Here is a 20,012-nt window from a genome sequence, read left to right as displayed (position 1 = left end):
TGTTGACTGGATCCTGCAGCTTCCATTTCTACCTCACTTTTGCTTTCATTCCTATTCATTTTGTTAACAAGCACACGAGTCCACTAACAAACCAACTTCACAAATATTTTGCACTTATGTATCCTTTTTTAATGCCCCTGGTTGCAGTTGTAAAGTCCTCCTCACTTTCATTTGGTCCTTCATTACTGGTAGTGGATAATCACTGTTGGTATAAAGATTCTTTGTTGGGCAGCCTTCAGTTTTGCTCCATGTGCTCGAAAATTTATTCGTACATAAACTTCAAAAATTAATGATATAAAACAATTTATCCAACAGACAAAACTTCATTATTAGTCAATTAATCACAGATGACACCCACATGTGTAATCTCCCCCCTCCTTCCTTCTTCAATCTATTGTCCACACTAAACAATGCCCAGTACAATTAATTAATAAACACTCTTTATGAAGACTTGACAGAAGCAAAGACTAAAAGAAACTATCAAGTCTACTTAGCTTGTCATGTTGAGATGTCTCCAGTTCTTCTTGTCTATGGGTCTGATTCTTGGAGCTGAAAATCTAACATCAAGTCCTCACGGTTGATGTGAACTAAATAAATTGGAAGATTATAGTTGCAAAATTTTTACATAAATATATTTTGCACTGATTTTCTCACATTTAAGGACATCTTACAGAATTTTAAAAGTGAAAAATCCAGGATGAAAAGTGAAAAATCCAGGATGAAATGTAACAATACCAGAGAAGGAAAGGTGCTACTTACCGTATAGCGGAGGTGCTGAGTCGTGACAGGCACAACAAAAAGATTCCACAATTATAGCTTTCGGCCACTAAGGCCTTTGTCAGCAGTAGACACAAACACACACACACACACACACACACACACACACACACACACACAACTTGCACACACGTCTGCAGTCCCAGAGAACTGAAACCACACTGCTCCAGTGCATGATAGGAGTGGCGACTGGGTGGGGGTAAGGAAGAGGCTGGGGCGGGGAGGGGAAGGGATAGTATGATGGGAGTGGCGAACAGTGAAGTGTTGCAGTTTGTATGGGGGGCAGGAGAGAAGGTGCGGAGGAGGGGAGGGGGGGGGGGTAAGTAATGGAAAGGCGATAAATACAAAGAAATTAAAAGACTGGGTGTGGTGGTCAAATGACAGCTGTGTAGTGCTGGAATGGGAACAGGGAGCGGGCTGGATGGGTGAGGACAGTGACTAACGAAGGTTGAGGCCAGGAGCGTTACGGGAATGTAGGGTGTATTGCAGGGAAAGTTCCCACCTGCGAAATTCAGAAAAGAAGCTGGTGTTGGTGGGAAGGATCCACATGGCACAGGCTGTGAAGCAGTCATTGAGATGAGGGATATCATGTTTGGCAGCATGTTCAGCAATAGGCTGGTACACTTTTTTTGTCCACAGTTTGTTGGTGGTTGTTCATGCAGACAGACAGCTTGTTGGTTGTGCATGCAGCACAGTGGTTGCAGTTTAGCTTGTAAATCACATGACTGGTTTCACAGGTGGCCCTACCTTTGATGGGATAGGTGATGTTAGTGACCTGACTGGGGTAGGTGGTGGTAGGAGGATGTATGGGACAGGTCTTGCATCTAGGTCTATTACAGGGGTATGAGCCATAAGTTAAGGGATTGGGAGAAGGGGTTGTGTAAGACATTTCTCATTTCAGGGCACAATGAGAGGTAATTGAAACACTGGCAGAGAATGTAATTCAGTTGCTCCAGTCCCAGATGGTACTGAGTTACAAGGGGAATGCTCCCCTATGTCCGGACTGTTGGACTTTGGGAGGAGGTGGCACACTGGAAAGATAAGGAAGGGGAGATTTGTTTTTGTACGAGGATGGGAGGATAATTACGGTCAGTGAAGGCTTCAGTGAGACCCTCAGTATATTTTGAGAGGGACTGCTCGTCAGTGCAGATGTGACAACCAAGGATGGCTAGGCTGTACAGAAGGGACGTCTTGGTATGGAATGGAAGGCAGCTGTCGAAGTGGAGGTATTGCTGGTGGTTAGTAGGTTTGATATGGATGGAGGTACTGATGTAGCCATCTCTGAGATGGAGGTCAACATCTAGGAACGTGGCTTGTTGGGTTGAGTAGGACCAGGTGAAGCAAAGGGGGAGAAGTTGTTAAGGTTCTGGAGGAATGTGAATAAGATGTCCTCACCTTCAATCCAGATAGCAAAGATGTCATCAATGAATATGAACCAGGTGAGGAGTTTAGGATTCTGGGTTTTTAGGAAGGATTCCTCTAGATGGTCCATGAATAGGTTAGCATAGAATGGTACCATGCGGGTGCCCATAGCCGTATCGCCGATTTGTTTGTAGGTAATGCCTTCAAAGGAGAAGTAATTGTGGGTGAGGATGTAGTTGGTCATGGAGACTAGGAAGGAGGTTGTTAGTTTGGAATCTATAGGGCATCTGGAAAGGTGGTGTTTAATAGCAGTAAGGCCATGGGCATTAGGAATGTTAGTGTACAGGGTGATGGCATCAATAGTGACGAGCAGGGTACTGTGTGGTAAAGGGACAGGAACTGTGGAGAGTCAGTCGAAGAAATGGTTGGTATCTTTTATGTAGGAGGATAGGTTCCGGGTAATAGGTTGAAGGTGTTGGTCTACAAGAGCAGAGATTCTCTCAGTGGGGGCACAGTAACTGGCCACAATGGGGCATCGTGGGTGGTTGGGTTTATGGACTTTAGGAAGCATGTAGAAGGTGGGAGTGTGGGGAGTAGTAGGGGCCAGTAGAGAGATGGACTCTGGGGTGTGGTTCTGGGATGGCCCTAAGGATTTGAGTAGTGACTGGAGATCTAGCTGGATTACCGGAATGGGATCATTGTGGCATGGTTTGTAGGCAGATGTATCTGATAGCTGACAGAGTCCTTCTGCCACGTAATCCTTGTGGTTCAAACCAACAGTGGTGGAGCCTTTGTCTGCAGGTAGGATTATAAGATCAGGAACAGTTTTTACATGGTGGATTGCAGTTCTTTCTGCTGATGTAAGGTTAGTTTGCATGTTGAGGGATTTGGGGAATGATGGTGAGGCAAGGTTCGAGGTTAAGAAATTCTGGAAAGTTGAAAGGGGGTGGTTTGGAGCCAGTGGAGGTGGGTCATTGTTGGACTGAGGAGTGAAGTGAGTTAGGCAAGGTTCAATATTGGTCTTTGCTTGAGTTGATTGGTCGGGTTGGTGGCGAAAAAGTGTTTCCACTGTAGGGATCGGGAGAAGGAGAGATGGTGAGAAGGTCTTTAACTAGTCCTGCATGGTTGAATTTGTGGTTGGGGCGAAAGGTGAGGCCTTTGGAAAGGGCTGATATTTCTGTGGTACTAAGGCTTCTGGAGGAAAGGTTCATACCTTTGTTGCAGGTCTGTTTAGGTTCTGGGTTCTGTTTGGTGGTGGGAGGGAATTTTGGAAGGTGGGGTAAGTGTAGTAGGTGTGGGAGACATGGTTTGTCAGCTATGAGGGGGCGGGGGGGAGGTTTGGAGGTTGTTGTAGAAGTGGTGGACGGTGGTACTCCAAGGTGGGAATAGGAAATGAGTGGGATGGAGAGCTTTTTGAGGTGGCATTTTGCATGTTGCTAAAGTTCCTGCAGGGCAAAGTTTTCAATGTGTGTTATGGGTTCCAAGAATTTGGGGTTACATAGCACGAGAATTTTGCGGATTGAGAGAAGGAACTGGAAGGAGGATTGGGCTTGGTTGATATGGTTTTACATTACTATGTTGGCGAGGGCTAAGGATTGGCACAATTTGAACAGGTGAGGATTATTGTGGAAGGAGGGGTTGCAACCAAAGATGGGTAATTTGATGGTAAGGCCATTAGGAGGGATTTCATGAGCCACGCAACAATGCAGGAACACTATGTCAGCCTGGGATCTGGCTAGGGATAAGGAAACTTTTCTGTATTGACACAGATGAAAGGAGAAAGAATCCATGGTGGTGCAAAAAATGCGAAAAACTGTGTAAGAAAGTAGAATTACGTCCGAAAAATTACGCAAAAATACACCTAAATACACATGAAAAATACCAAAAGGATGAAGTGGATGCACAAGGGCAAAAACTCATAAAAATTGACGAGAAGTCACAAGGGTCAAAGTAGAGAATAATTAATCATTAATAAATATATGTGGGTAGCAGGTTTGGGGGCAGATAAGTGTAAAGAAGGGGGACAGCAGATGTGATTGCATAAGGTGGATTTAGTGGGTGCGAACAGGGATAGAACGGAGAAAGTGTTGGGGTGGGGAGGGGTTCGTTGTTAGAGATGTAAGATCCTGTGGCACCGGAAAAGTGCAGGAGATAACATGCAAAAATATGGGAATTGACACAGGAATCATGATCAGTTTGAAGGTATAGGCTTAATTATATCAGTGGGAGTAATGTGGGACATAAGATGCTGCACCAACAATCAGCATGGTCTTGAGGCTGTCTGTTGCGCGTGGCTGAGACTGTTGATACAGTGTGGCTCATAAGTAGAGTGTGCAGTGTGGTTTGTAAGGCTACAAGAAAAACACAGGGAAGAAAAGAAAGAAGGAGGGACATTCAGTATAGCAATGCAAAAGAAAATAGTTACAAAGGAAAACAGCACAGGGCTAGGATTGAAGAAAAGCCATCAGGCAAAAATCAAACAATGGAAAATACAGGATGGAATGTAACTATACCAGAAAAGGAAAGTTGCTACTCACCATACAGCAGAGATTCTGAGTCGCGATATGCACAAGAAAAAGATTCACCCACTTATAGCTTTTGGCCATTAAGGCCTTTGTCAGCAGTAGACACACATACATGCTTACAAACACTCACACAAACGCAACTTGCACACACGTCTGCAGACTCAGAGAACTGAAACCACACTGCGAGCAGCAGCACCAGTGCATGATGGGAGTGGCGATTGGGTGGGGGTGAGGAGGAGGCTGGGGCAGGGAGGGGGAGGGATAGTATGGTGGGAGTGGCGGACAGTGAAGTGTTGCAGTTTAGACGAAGGGCATGAGAGAAGGTGCAGAGGGGGGAGGGGGAAAGTAGCGCAAAGGAGAGAAATAAAAAGAAATTAAAAGACTGGGTGTGGTGGTCAAATGACAGCTGTGTAGTGCTGGAATGGAAACAGGGAGTGGGCTGGATAGGTGAGGACAGTGACTAACAAAGGTTGAGGCCAGGAAGGTTATGGGAAGGTAGGATGTATTGCAGGGAAAGTTCCCATCTGCAAAATTCAGAAAAGCTGGTGTTGGTGGGAAGGACCCATATGGCACAGGCTGTGAAGCAGTCATTGAGATGAGGGATATCATGTTTGGCAGCGCGTTCAGCAACAGGGTGGTCCACTTGTTTTTTGTACACAGTTTGTTGGTGGCCGTTCAAGCAGACAGACAGCTTGTTGGTTGTCATGCCTACATAGAATGCAGCACAGTGGTTGCAGCTTAGCTTGTAAATCACATGACTGGTTTCAAAGGTAGCCCTGCCTTTGATGGGATAGGTGATGTTAGTGACCAGACTGGAGTTGGTGTGGATAGGATGATGTATGGGACAGGCATGCAACTTGGTCTATTACAGGGGTATGAGGCATTAGATAAGGGATTGGTAGCAGGGGCTCTGTAAGGATGGACGAGTATATTGTGTAGGTTCGGTGGACGGCAGAATACCACAGTAGGAAGGGTGGGAAGGATAGTGGGTATGGCATTTCTCATTTCAGGGGACGACAAGAGGTAATCGAAACCCTGTCCTAAAATGTAATTCAGTTGCTCCAGTCATGTATGGTTCTGAGTTACGAGGAGAATGCTCCTCTGTGATCGGACTGTGGGAGTTTGGGTGGTGGTGGGAGACTAGAAAGATAAGGTGCGGGAGATATGTTTTTGTACAGGTATTGGAAGATGCACCTTTTTGCCACCAACCTGACCATACAGACTCAACCAAAGACCAATATTGAACCTTGCCTAGTGCAGTTCACTCCTCTATCCAACTGTGATCCACCCCCACTGCCTCCAAACCACCCCTCTTAACTTTCCAGAATTTCTTAACCTCGAACCTTGCCTCACCATCATTGCCCAAATCCCTCAACATGCAAACTAACCTTACATCAGCAGAAAGAACCGCAGTCCACCAACTAAAAACTGTTCCCGACATTATAACCCTACCTCCAGACAAAGGCTCCACCACCGTTGTTTTGAACTGCAAGGATTACATGGCAGAAGGACTCTGTCAGCTGCCAGATACATCTGCCTACAATCCATGCCACAATGATCCCATTCTGGTAATCCAGATCGATCCCCAGTCACTACTCAAATCCTTAGGGCCATCCCAGAACCACACCCCAGAGTCCATCTCTCTACTGACCCCTGCTACTCCCCACACTCCCACCTTCTACGTGCTTCCTAAAGTCCATAAACCCAACCACCCATGATGCCCCATTGTGGCCGGTTACTGTGCCCCCACTGAGAGAATCTCTGCTCTTGTAGACCAACACCTTCAACCTATTACCCAGAACCTATCCTCCTACATAAAAGATACCAACCATCTCCTTGACTAACTCCCCACAGTTTCTGTCCCTTTACCACACAGTGCCCTGCTCGTCACTATTGATGCCATCTCCCTGTACACTAACATTCCTAATGCCCATGTCCTTACTGCTATCAAACATTACCTTTCCAGATGCTATATGTCAAGCTAAAATTTATGAAAAGCAATTACTTCATAAAATATTTTAGTTTCAGTGTTATAATCAATAAGTGGTAGTCTTCATGACCAATTATATCCTCACCCACAATTACTTCTCTTATGAAGGCATTACCTACAAACCGATCTGTGATACGGCTATGGGCACCCACATGGCACCATGCTATCCTAACCTATTCATGGACCATCTAAAGGAACCCTTCCTAAAAACCCAGAATCCTATACCACTCACCTGGTTCATATTCATTAATGACATCTTTGCTATCTGGATTAGAGGTAAGGACACCTTATTCACATTCCTCCAGAACCTCAACAACTTCTCCCCCATTTGCTTCACCTGGTACTAGTCAACCCAACAAGCCACCTTCCTCGATGTTGACCTCCACCTCAGAGATGACTACATTGGTACCTACGACCATATAAAAACAACTAACCACCAGCAATACCTTCACTTTGACAGTTGCCAGCCATTCCATACCAAGAAGTCCCTTCCGTACAGCCTAGCCACCCTTGCTTGTCGCATCTGCAGTGACAAGCAGTCCCTCTCAAAATATACCGATGGTCTCACTGAAGTCTTCACTGACCATAATTATAATCCCATCCTTGTACAAAAACATATCTCCCATGCCTTATCTTTCCAGTCTCCCACCACCTCCCAAAGTCCAACAGTCCGGCCACAGAGGAGCATTCCCCTCGTAACTCAATACCACACATGACTGGAGCAACTGAATATCGTTCTCCGCCAGGGTTTCAATTACCTCTCTTTGTGACCTGAAATGAGAAATGTCCTGCCCACTATCCTTCCCACAGCCTCCTACCCCTGTGGTATTCCGCTGACCACCGGACCTACACAACATACTTGTCCATCCTTACACAACCCCTGCCCCCAATCCCTTAACTTAGGGCTCATACCCCTGTAGCATACCTAGATGCAAGACGTGTCCCATACATCCTCCTACCTCCACCTACCCCAGTCCGGTCACTAACATCACCTATCCCATCAAAGGTAGGGCTACCTGTGAAACCAGTCATGTGATTTACAAGCTAAGCTGCAACCACTGTGCTGCATTCTATGTAGGCATGACAACCAACAAGCTGTCTGTCTGCATGAACGGCCACTGACAAACTGTAGCCAAAAAACAAGTGGAGGACCACCCTCTTGCTGAACACGCTGCCAAACATGATATCCCTTATCTCAATGACTGTTTCACAGACTGTACCATATGGATCCTTCCCACCAACACCAGCTTTTCTGAATTGTGCAGGTGGGAACTCTCCCTCCAATACATCCTACCTTCCCGTAACCCTCCTGGCCTCAACCTTCTTTAGTCACTGTCCTCATCCATCCAGCCCCCTCCCTGTTCCCATTCCTGCACTACACAGCGGTCATTTCACCACCACATCCAGTCTTTTAATTTTCTTTTATTTCTCTCCTTTCCACTACTTACCCCCTCCCCCCTCTGCACCTTCTCTCCTGCCCTCTGTCTAAACTGCAACACTTCACTGTCCTCCACTCTCACCATACTATCCCTCCAGCTCCCGGCCCAGCCTCCTCCTTACCCCCACCCAGTCGCCACTCCCACCATGCACTGGTGCTACTGCTTGCAGTGTGGTTTCAGTTCTCTGAGACTGCAGACATGTGTGCAAGTTACGTTTGAATTAGTGTGTGTGTGCATGTATGTGTGTCTACTGCTGACAAAGGCCTTAATGGCCAAAAGCTATAATTGTATGAATCTTTTTGTTGTGCCTATCGCAACTCAGCATCTCTGCTATATGGTGAGTAGCAACTTTCCTTCTCTGGTATTCTTACAGAATTTTGATTTTTGACATTAACAAAGCCGAAATTACATTGTTCGTCCAAAAATACGTCCGATCACATCAGAGGCAAGCTTATTAATCTCACACTCTGTGGAAATAACAACATTCCAAAGTGTTTACAATTTTTCTTAACAATTGAATTCCTACTAGTTTTTGTTACATTATTAATTTTGATTAATATTTCATAAATGAGTCCAGAAATAAACATAGTAAACAGCACAGGATTGCATAATTAATAATAGAAAATTTTAATTGTGCAATTAATTTGTAATTTCAAATGTTTTAAAAAAATAATTTTAACTGTACTTTCAGAACTAGTACTTATTGATTATAACACTGAAATTAAAATATTTTATGAAGTAATTCCTTTTCATAAATTTTAGCTTGAAATATAGCATACTGCATATAAATTTATAGGGAGGTTTTCATGTAAAGCAACTGATATAGTATTAACCTATCCAAAATTTGAAAAATAATACTAGTATCAACAACCACTGCTGGGAAAAGTAATGCTAGAAGAGGATGTCCTGTTACACTGTTATCTCCTAATTATACGTTCAACTCTGAGATACTCATTTTTCCTCAAAATATTTTCAACACAAAATCAAACAAAGTAAAACTAATGAATAAAGTACTTAATTCTTTTATTACAATTGACAGATCATACATTATTTCAGTATTTGTTCACTTGGAAAGATTTATCTTGATTTATCTTGTTTCTTTCATGTCAAAAAGTTTCATTTCTAGACTTTCAAATCAAAATGTTGCAAAAAATGAATAATAAATAATGTCATTCATGCACATTTTACATCAAATCCTGGACAAGAGCCTCAGTTTTAACATTGTTTTCAGAATTAGGATTTTATATGAAAAATGAGCACAGCAAGGGCCTGTAAAACAATATCCTAATATGCCGGCGATGGAGGCAGGAATGGAAATTACTGGAACTGTTACATTTGGTTGCAAGATTTTTTTCATATAAAATGTTTCACAAAATAACTATACAATAAATACTTTCATTTTTCTTGCATAAGGAACAAAGTGTACCGCCCATCCGTCTCCATAGTCTCAGTCCAAAACAAAGAAGTAAAGTCATTAATCAGCTACATCGACAAGGCCATGACTTCCTAAAACCTACCCTGAAATGAGATCCTTTCTGTCTGAGATTTTGTCCACCACACCTAGATAGCTTTTCATTGCCCTCCCAATCTCTGCAATATCCTTTTCAGATCCTGTGCTCTTTCTGCATCCATCTCTCTAACCTGTGACTCACACCCCTGTGACCATCCTCGCTGCAAGACTTGCCCTATGCATGCTTCTACCATCATCTGTATCAGCCTTGTAACTGCCAAACACATATTATCAAAGGGAGAGCCACTTGCAGAATGATGTGTCATATACCAGCTGTGATATAAACACTGCTCTCAGGTTTTCAAATATCGTCTGGTGCAGTCCCCCAACAATCAGTCTTTCCTTCTCATCCCGTCTGGTAAGTCTCCCCAGCCCTGGGGTGCTGTGTGATTTTTCTGAACTGTACCCCTTTCTCTAAACCTCTCCCGTCTGTTTCCTTCACCGCCCTTCCTTCCCCTTCAAGCATTCTGCCAGAAGGAGCCACTGGCTCTGAAAGCTTGCATAAGTAATACCTATTTTTATATGTGTGTCCTCCTGCCACCACTTGGTGAGTAGATTTTTTGTCTATCCAATTATGTTACATTGTTTTGTTTGGGTATTTCAGATCTCGTTGACTGTTGTCATTACATTCCAGTAGTCCCTAATATGCTCAAAACATTTGATATTTGTTAATTTATTTTGCTTGATTTCTCATGTGTCAAAACTAATATTAAATCCATACATGTTTTTCATAGCTTAAGTTTGTTTACCACTTTCTTCCTTATGGCCTCTTTAAATTCATCAGTGTTCATTTGAGTACTGGGTGGATACCTAATATATTTTTCTTTTAAATTTGAAGAATGTTCTACCATCATCACAGCCTCTGCCTTCATGAACAACACTATTTATTACAAACTCAAAATTTTTGACCCATCTGCACCTTGAAAGTTTACTGAGTACCACATCATATCATATTACTGTAAGTGGAATATGCAGAAATGGATAGTTGCTATACACACAAGTCTCAGGCCATACACCTCAGAGAAAACTGCACTGAACAGCTATTTGAGTGCTATATTTCAGTAACAGGACTGGAAACATAGAACACAGCAGTCTATAGACCCCCCAAGGAAGGAAGGAAGACTGGATTTAACGTCCCATTAGAGACATAGTGCAAGCTTGGATGGGGATGGAAATCAGCCTGACCCTTCAAAGGAACCATCCCAGCATTTACCTGGAGAAATTTAGGGAAATCATGGAAAACCTAAATCTGGGTGTCTGTGCAGGTGTTTCAACTGTCATCCTCTCGAATGTGGGTCCCATGTGCTGACCACTGCACCAGCTCACTTTGTATATAGACCCCCAGCAGGAATGTTTTAAGCTTCATGAAGCATTAGAGGGGATATTAATAAGACTTATTATAAATCACTGAGATGTGATTATTGTATGTATAGATTTCAATATACGTTTCATATCAAATCGTTTTGATGTATGGAAGTAGTCTGTAGCAGCTGCTCCTGCCTATTAATATATTATTTGATTCATTTTCCATCCCTGAAGGCTTAATGATGGTAGTCTGTAGCAGCTGTTCCTTCCTATTAATATATTATTTGATTCATTTTCCATCCCTGAGCTTAATGATGTTGTTGTTGTTGTTGTTGTGGTCTTCAGTCCTGAGACTGGTTTGATGCAGCTCTCCATGCTACTCTATCCTGTGCAAGCTTTTTCATCTCCCAGTACCTACTGCAACCTACATCCTTCTGAATCTGGTTAGTGTATTCATCTCTTGGTCTCCCTTTACGATTTTTACCCTCCACGCTGCCCTCCGATACTAAATTGGTGATCCCTTGATGCCTCAGAACATGTCCTACCAACCGATCCCTTCTTCTGGTCAAGTTGTGCCACAAACTTCTCTTCTCCCCAATCCTATTCAATACTTCCTCATTAGTTATGTGATCTACCCATCTAATCTTCAGCATTCAGCTTAATGATGGGATTTACAAAATGAATGTTGGTGTATAGATCTATAAAATATGTAGCACAATAGTGGATCCGAAAGCACACAAGCTAATAATACTGATAGTTCATATGCTACCTGCAGGTAAGATCTGGTCATTATCCTCAAATGCTAGCAATAAAACATGTTTCCCAGATATATTTAGATAATAAAAGGAAACGGGAGCATAACCTAATTATAATGAATTGTACATTAGCATTCTTCATTGTCTCTACTCTACTGTATATTGAACATAAAATGTAACTCTAACAAATAATAAATCAATGGTCGATTGAATTAATGCATTTAGTAACTACTCATTACTTATTGTTTTTCATCTCAATGGGTGTTTAACACCCTCCTTACTACCAATAACATTTATTACAAAATAAATTTTTGTAAAATATGATCATTTAAAAAAATTCATAATGTGAGAGTCTTTTGATATTGTTTTGTTTTATGATTAGCCTTTCAGAAGCAATACCACCTAGAGAAGAATTACCAAAACAAGCTATGTCAGCAGAGACAGCAGTCGTACACTACAATCATTCCATAAAAATAGTGTCAGAAATAATATCAACTGAATTACAAGATTATTGTTACTATAACAGAAAAACTGAAGAAAATATGTTAGATGATTTCTACATTTACCTGCAGAGTACTGAAGTATTTGGACAAATTGTAAATATTTTGAGAGACAAAGTCACTGTGCTGATTCGAGAAAAATATTGTCCAGGTGTCACATTCAACAGCAATGAAGACAGACAGGTTAGACTTGAAAAATAAGTGTTTGATGATATTCTAGTACTCTCATATTTATCGGCTGATGCACACAATCAAATGGCTCTGAGCACTGTGGGACTTAACATCTGAGGTCATCAGTCCCCTAGAACTTAGAACTACTTAAACCTAAGGACATCACACACATCCATGCCCGAGGCAGGATTCACACCTGCGACCATAGCAGTCGTGCAGTTCCAGACTGAAGCACCTAGAACCTCTCGGCCACCTCGGCCGGCTGCCCCAATCAATTCACATTATGAGGTCTGTTCAAAAAATTCTAGAACTTTGTCCACAAAATTTTTCTGTACTTACCTTTTACTTATTGTGCATGGTCTTCCTCAAAATACTCTCCTCCACAATCAATACACCTCACCCAATCCATGTCCACTTTCTGAAACAGTCGTGGTACGCCTCTTGCTGGATCACGTGAAGTGCCATCTGCAAATTTTGTTTTTCTCATCTATTGTTGCAAATCTTCACCCTTTCCATGGGGTTTCCAACTTTGGAAATAGAAAAGATCCACAGGGGCCAGGTCTGGAGAGTATGGAGGATTATGCAGCACAGTGTTTTTTTTATTGTGCATTAGTCATGCGCCAACAGGGATGAATGTGTGGGTGTGGTAATAGTGATGCAAGAACCATGAACTGTTTTGCCACATTTCGAGCCTTTTCCTTCTCACATTTTCTGGCAAGTGTCACAGCACTTCTCAATAATACTGTTGATTGACAGTTTGTCCCTGTGGTTTGAATTCATGATGAACTAATCCTTCAAACTCAGAGAAAACTATCAGCATGGCTTTGACATTTGACCTGTCCTGAGGAGCCCTTTTTGGTTTTGGAGAACCTTTCCCTACCTTTTGTGAAGACTGAACCTTGGTCTCAACATCATAACCATAGACCCATGTCTGATCACTAGTTATGATTCTCCTAATGAACATCTCATTCTCATTTGCACGACCCAAAAGTTCTTCACAGTTTGAGAGGCGAAGGTCATTCTAGTCATGACTCATGAGCCATGGGACAAATTTGGGAACAAGATGCCATGTCAGGTTTCCATGACATGATCCAAATGAAATGTTATTTTCTCCTTCAATCTCTTGGACAGTCAGTCTTCAATAGGCACACACAGTTTTGTTGACATTGCTAACCTGAGCATCCTCAGTAGGCATCAAAGGACATCCTGAATGAGGGTCGTTTTTAACTTCTGTACAACCATTTTTAAAACTATGTCAACCATACCCAACACCAAGTGTGGCTTAAACTCTCATCACCACAGGCTTCCTGTACCATCTGGTGTGTCTCTGTAAAGGTTTTCTTGAGTTTAGCACAAAATTTAATGCAGACACATTTCTCCTCTAACTCTGCCATCTCAAATTCACAAATTGTGCAGCACAACATTTTACTCTATATAGCACTGTTACACATTAAAAACAGGCATGTGCAGGGATGTCAACTGCATTTTGCTCCAACATACCATTGGTGTGAAATTATGTATGTTCCAGAATTTTTTGAACAGACCTCGTATTGTGGTCACCAGATTGCATCATAAGTGAATATCATTCATGGGTCTTAACAGCAGTTCTACAGGCAGAATGTGATACAATAAAGTGTCGATGTATTCCTGAAGTATCTCATCGTATCCTTTTTAGGGAGATTAAGGAAATAATTAACTGTCTTGAAACAATAACTTCTCATGGTATTGATAATATTTTTTACAAAACATTAAAACCTGTTATCATCCAGGCAAGAGTGTTATATTGTCACATATGCAGTGCATTACTCTCTCAATGGAGTTTTCACATAGGCCAAAGTGCTTTAATGTTAGACCCCTTTATAAAGTTTTGTTTCATCATATCCTGTGGCATTCTCTTCATCTCATAGTAGCAACTCCACCTACAGAAGAACTGTAGAAACAAGCAGTGCCAGCAGAGGTAGCAGTTGTGCAGAATTATTTCATAAAAATAGTGTCAGAGATAACATGATCATAAAATCAAGCTCTCATTGTTCTCGCTGCTTCCATGATAAATGCTGTTGATGTAGGAAGCAGCACAGTGCATCTTACTGTTTTGTCACAAAGGAGCTGGTTTCTGGTATGAGACATAAACGAAGATATCTTACTCTCAACATATTTTACCATATATTTACTAAGTTAGGTAGGAAAACATTTGTGCTTGGCAAGAGAGTTGGAATACAAATTTCAGAGTATCTGAGCAGTCAGCATCAAATATTCAGTACTGAGGATTAAAGTGTGGATCACAAATGGGAGAAATTAAAAAGCATTTTTCAGTATGTCTTCTGCGCAAGGTCATAATGGATGGGAGAGACCCACTGAGATCATAAAGCCATATTAGAAAACTGCTATATAAAAAAGAGAGCTTCATCATTAATTCAAGAGATGTCAAAACATAGTTGAAAAACAAAAGCTGAGTGAAGTGAAAATGAATGTAAGGAGAACAATGAGAGAAGTGTTTGGTGACTTTGAAAGTAAAATTTTGTCAACTGAGCTGAGTAAAACCATAAAATCACTAAGTGGTTTGAAATCACCTATTGATTCACCCAATGGCCATACTGGCACAAAAACTGAGGACAACAGAGAGAAGGTTTAAATATGGTATTCACTCTTCTGAAACTGTTTCACTACAGGAGATTGTAACATGGTCCCTCAGTCCATCATCATTGACAATCGAAATGGTAGATATTTAGATAACTGATTGCAGATGCAATAACTTAGTAGTGGAAAGGCATCGGGACCAGATGAGATACCTATAAGATTCTACAAAGATTATGCAAAAGAACTTGCCCCCTTCTAGGAGCAGTTTATTGTAGATGACTGCAGCAACAAAGGATACCTATCAACTGGAAAAAGATGCAGGTCACACCTGTTTTCAAGAAGTGGGACAGATGCACATAGTTATAGACCTGCGTTGTTGATGCCAATCTGTTGTAGAATTATGGAATGCGTTTAAAGAATTGTGACTATTTGGAGAACAAAAATCTCCTGTATAAAAATCAACATAGATTCTGCAAATGGAGATATTTGGAATCTCAGCTGACCCTGTTTCCTCATGAGATCCAAGGCTCCATAGACAACGGGCTTAGGTTAATTCCGCGTTCTTTGACTTCAGGAAGGCATTTGACACCAACCCACACTGTGATTTAGTGAAAAATATGAGCATACTGAGTGTTGGACCAGATTTGTGACTGTATTCAAGACTTCCTTACAGACAGAACTCAACACATTGCTGTTAATGGAACAAAAACGATTGGTGCAAAGGTAATTTTTGGAGTACCCCCAAGGAAGTGTGACAGGACGATGACTGTTTACAAGGTATATATCTGATCTAGTGGAAAGCACTGGGAGCTCCTTAAGACCATTTGCAGATGGTATGGTTGTCTATAGGAAAGTAGCAGCACCAGAAGATGGTATAATTTGCAAAATGACCTGCAGAGGATTGATAAATGATGTGGGTTCTGGCAGTTGACCTTGAACATAAATGAATGTAACACACAGCATATAACAGGAAATGAAATCCACTATTGTACAACTACACTATTGGTGGCAAATTGCTGGAAACAGTATATAACATAAAATATCTAAGAATAACCATCTGTAACAACCTTAAGTGGAATGACCATATAAAACAAATAGCAGGAAAAGCAGATGCCAGAATGAGATTCATAGGAAGAATCATCCACAAAGGAAGTGGCGTACAAAGTGCTTGTGTGACCGATTCTTGAGTGTTGTTCATCAGTATGAAACTATTACCAGATAGGATTAATAAAAGAGAAGATGCAACAAGGAGTGACGCATTTCATCATGGGATTGTTTAGCCATTGCAAGATAGTTAAAGAGGTACAGAGATGCTCAACAAACTCCAGTGGCAGACACTACAAGAGAGGAATTGTGCATCATGGAGAGGTTTACTATTGAAATTTCAGAGGTGCACTTTCTGGAACAAACAACATATTACTTTCTCCCACATACATCTCGTGGAATGACCATGACAAGAAAATTTGAGAAATTAGAGCTAATACAGAGTTTTACCGACAATCATTCTTCCTGTGCATCATTTGTTGAGTGGAACTGGAAAGGAAGGATCAGTTAGTGGTACCAGACATACTTTCCACCTCACACAGTTAGGTGGCTTGTGGAGAATTGACTGTGCTTTTATTCACTGGACTCTTATTATAGTTTGAGTCTGAAGTTGGAAGGCAGTTCTTCTTAACTGTGTCACTATTAATAAGAGTGGATTTCAATGTGATTTAACATCATAAATATGGTTGAGCCAAATAATTCTCTTAAGTAGTAGAAAAAGGTATTTTCGAAGTAGACAGCTCTTCAACACTCTGATTCTATCCAGTCTATGTGCTGAAGCGCAACCTCTTAATGCAGCCACATTCATATGCTTGATGGACCTGTACACAGATACCTGGTAATTACATCCTCCTGTATGATTTGCAGTTGCATTGTTTGTTGTTGGCTGTAACAAATACAGTTTCATAGCAGTCATTCACTTACTTTGTTAATTACACTTTCTGCACTGCACTTTTGAGTTAAGTTACTCACAGTGCTGTCCTCAGAATGATGAAGTTACACTTTCACTACAGCAACTCTTACATAGTTCACCAGTTATGTCACTTCATAAAAATTATCTTCACTCAGGAGCCCATAAATATTCATAAGACGTACTCGTACTTTTACCTTTGGCAGCAGAAAGTTGCATGCCTGTGAGTGGGAATGATCATGTGCAGAAGCTACAAGGGTTAATATTTAATATTCCATTAGAGATTGATCAGTACCTCAGATGGTCAAGAATGGAAAGAGAAAACTGCTCTAGTTTTTTGCAGAAACTGTCATAGTATTTGTCTAAAGTGAGGTATGGAAACTACAGAAATCTGTGGTAGGAAGACTAGATGATGATTAAAACTCACTCCTGTTGAATATGAGCCCATGGTTTTTAAATACTGAAAAATATGATATATGCACTTGGTGCCCATTCTTTTGTAATTAAAAATAGTAATTTTATTTACCATGAAAAATAAAAATTTAATTGTTTCCAGATTTATGTCTTTGAAAGACTAAAGATTAAGTAACCGTACATTCTTTGCAACCTGTTAACAACATAGCAATATGCATTCTAGCATCAGCATGTTTTATATTTCTTTCTTTTCCCTCAATCTCTGAGGTGTTTTTAAAAGGGAAAGCAGCATTAGTATTGGCCTTGTTAATAACTTTAAAAAGATCTGCATGGGTGCAAGGTTCATCAAGCGGGTAGTCCATATCTGATACCTCACCAACTCACACAGAACTTCCAGAAGAAGGCCCCACTTCTGCTATTGGCCTTCCAGTGCAGCACCCCCATCCCCATCCTATTCAAAGTTCACCATACAGATTAGTCTAGCTAACTGCCAGGGACTGGTTCTCTTGAAATGTCAGGTTTCTCTAGGTCAGTTCTCTATCTTACCATTTTGAACTTCTGGTCTGCACCCACAATGACCTGCATTCCTTACATGGAGATTTTCCTGGGTGGCAGGTGTTTCCCAATTGGTTGCTATCTGTCAGTTTCCACCTTTGTGCTCTCCACAGAAAAGTTTTACCATATAGCTGCTTTTTATCCATAATTAGCAACTTAATATTAAATAGTAAAAAATTACATTTTTCAAATTAATTATTTTCTTACATCTATAAATACTGCATGAAACAATGGAAAGTCGAGGATGGAATAACAACAATATTATGAAAAGAATAAATTGCTACTCACCATACAGAGGAGACACTGAGTTGCAGACAGGCACAATGACAGCCAAAAGGCCTTCTTTTAAGGTACAAAATATACACACACATTCACACAAGCACCACTCACACACACATGACTGCTATGTGTAATGTTGAACTGTGCCTGATAGGAGCAGCAAGTCATTGTGGGTAAGGAAGAGACTTGGGACAGGAGGGGAAGCAGGGTGCATGGGAGGGAAGGTATAATGCTGTTTATTGGAGAATGTAGAGATGTAGTTGAGACAGAGTAGGGCCCCTAGTTACAGTTGGGAGGTTTGGGGGGGATTACAGCACAAAAGGAGAGAAGTATTGAAGGGAAAAAGGAGTAGTGTGTGTGTAGGCATTATAGAAGACTGTGTTGTGCTTAAGTGGGAGCAGGTAAGTGGACAGGGACTAGTGTAGGTTGAGGCCGGTCCAGAGAGAGTTCCCACCTGCACAGTTTAGAGAAGCTGGTATTGGTAGCGAGAATCCAGAAGGCACAGGCTGTGAAGCAGTCATTGATGTGAGGAATGTTGTCTTAGGCAGCATGTTCAGCAACTTGGTGGTCCAGCTGTCTCTTGGCCATAGTTTGTCAGTGCCCATTCATAAGGGCAGACAGCTTGTTAGCTATCATGCCCAAATAAAAGGCAGCACAGTGGTGCAGCTTAGTTTGTAGATCAAATGACTGGTTTCATGGGTAGGCCTGCCTTTGGTGGGATAGGACATGTGGTGACTGGACTGGAGTAAGTGGTGGTGGGAGAATGTGTGGGACAGGTCTTGCATCTAGGTTTATTTCAGGGATACGAGCTATAAAGAAAGGGGTCAGGAGCAGGGATGGACAAGGATATTGAGTGGGTTTGGTGAGTGGCAGAGGTGATAGACCATAGGATATTCCTCTTTTAAGGGCACAATGAGAGGTAATAGAAACCTGGTGGAGAATGTGGTTCAGTTGCTCCAGTCCTGGAGAGTAATGGATCACAATTCCTTTGTGGCCAGACGGTGGGTATGTGGGAGATGGGAGGTGACTGGAGAGACAAGACATGGAAGATCTGTTTCTGTATGACGTTTGGAGGGTAATTTTCATCTGTGAAGGCCTCGTTGAGAGTCTTGGTATATTTGGAAAGGAATCTTCCTGTGCTACACAGTCTTGTCGTATTTTGATCCTACCAACACCCCCACCCTCTCTCTCTCTCTCTCTCTCTCTCTCTCTCTCTCTCTCTCTCTCATTCCTCCTGCATCCCCCCCCCCCCCCAACCCCTCCCTTATTCCAGCATGCATGTAGTAATCTCACCTAATGTATTAACACTTGCTGTCCCCTCTCTTTCGACACATCCACCAACTACCGTTGCCTTTTTATTTACTTTTCTCTTTGATCTCACTGTATTTTCACATGGTTTTTAATTCATTTTGCCTTTCACTATTGGCCCTTTCATCATTCCGCCCATTTTATGAGTTTTTGCTTTGTAATATTATGTATTTCTACCAGTTTTCCCCCATGTATTTTTAAGTACTTTACATACATTTGCGTGTTTTTTTATCCTCCACTATGGATCCTCACTCCTTCCACCTATGCCAATACAGAAATGGTTCCCTATCCCTAGCCAGAAGTCACCCCACATATTCTTCCTGCTTTGGTACCTAGCCTATGGAATCACCACAGTACCCTGACCATCAAATTACCCATCTCTGACTCCAAGCCCCTCTTCCACAATGTCCTCTGTCTTTTCACATTCTGTTAGTCTATAGCCCTCACCAACCTAGTCTTGCAAAACCAAGTAAATCAGGCCCAAATCTCCAACCATAAAATTCTCCTACGCTGCAATTCCAAATTACTGCTTCCCAAATGTCACATTGAAATTCCTGCCCTCCAGCATGTGCAACATCACCTCAAAAAACT

The sequence above is a fragment of the Schistocerca americana genome, chromosome 6, assembly GCF_021461395.2.
Source record: "Schistocerca americana isolate TAMUIC-IGC-003095 chromosome 6, iqSchAmer2.1, whole genome shotgun sequence".
NCBI lineage: Eukaryota > Metazoa > Arthropoda > Insecta > Orthoptera > Acrididae > Schistocerca > Schistocerca americana.
The sequence above is the reverse complement of the archived record's forward strand: the minus strand, read 5'-3'. Positions refer to the sequence as shown.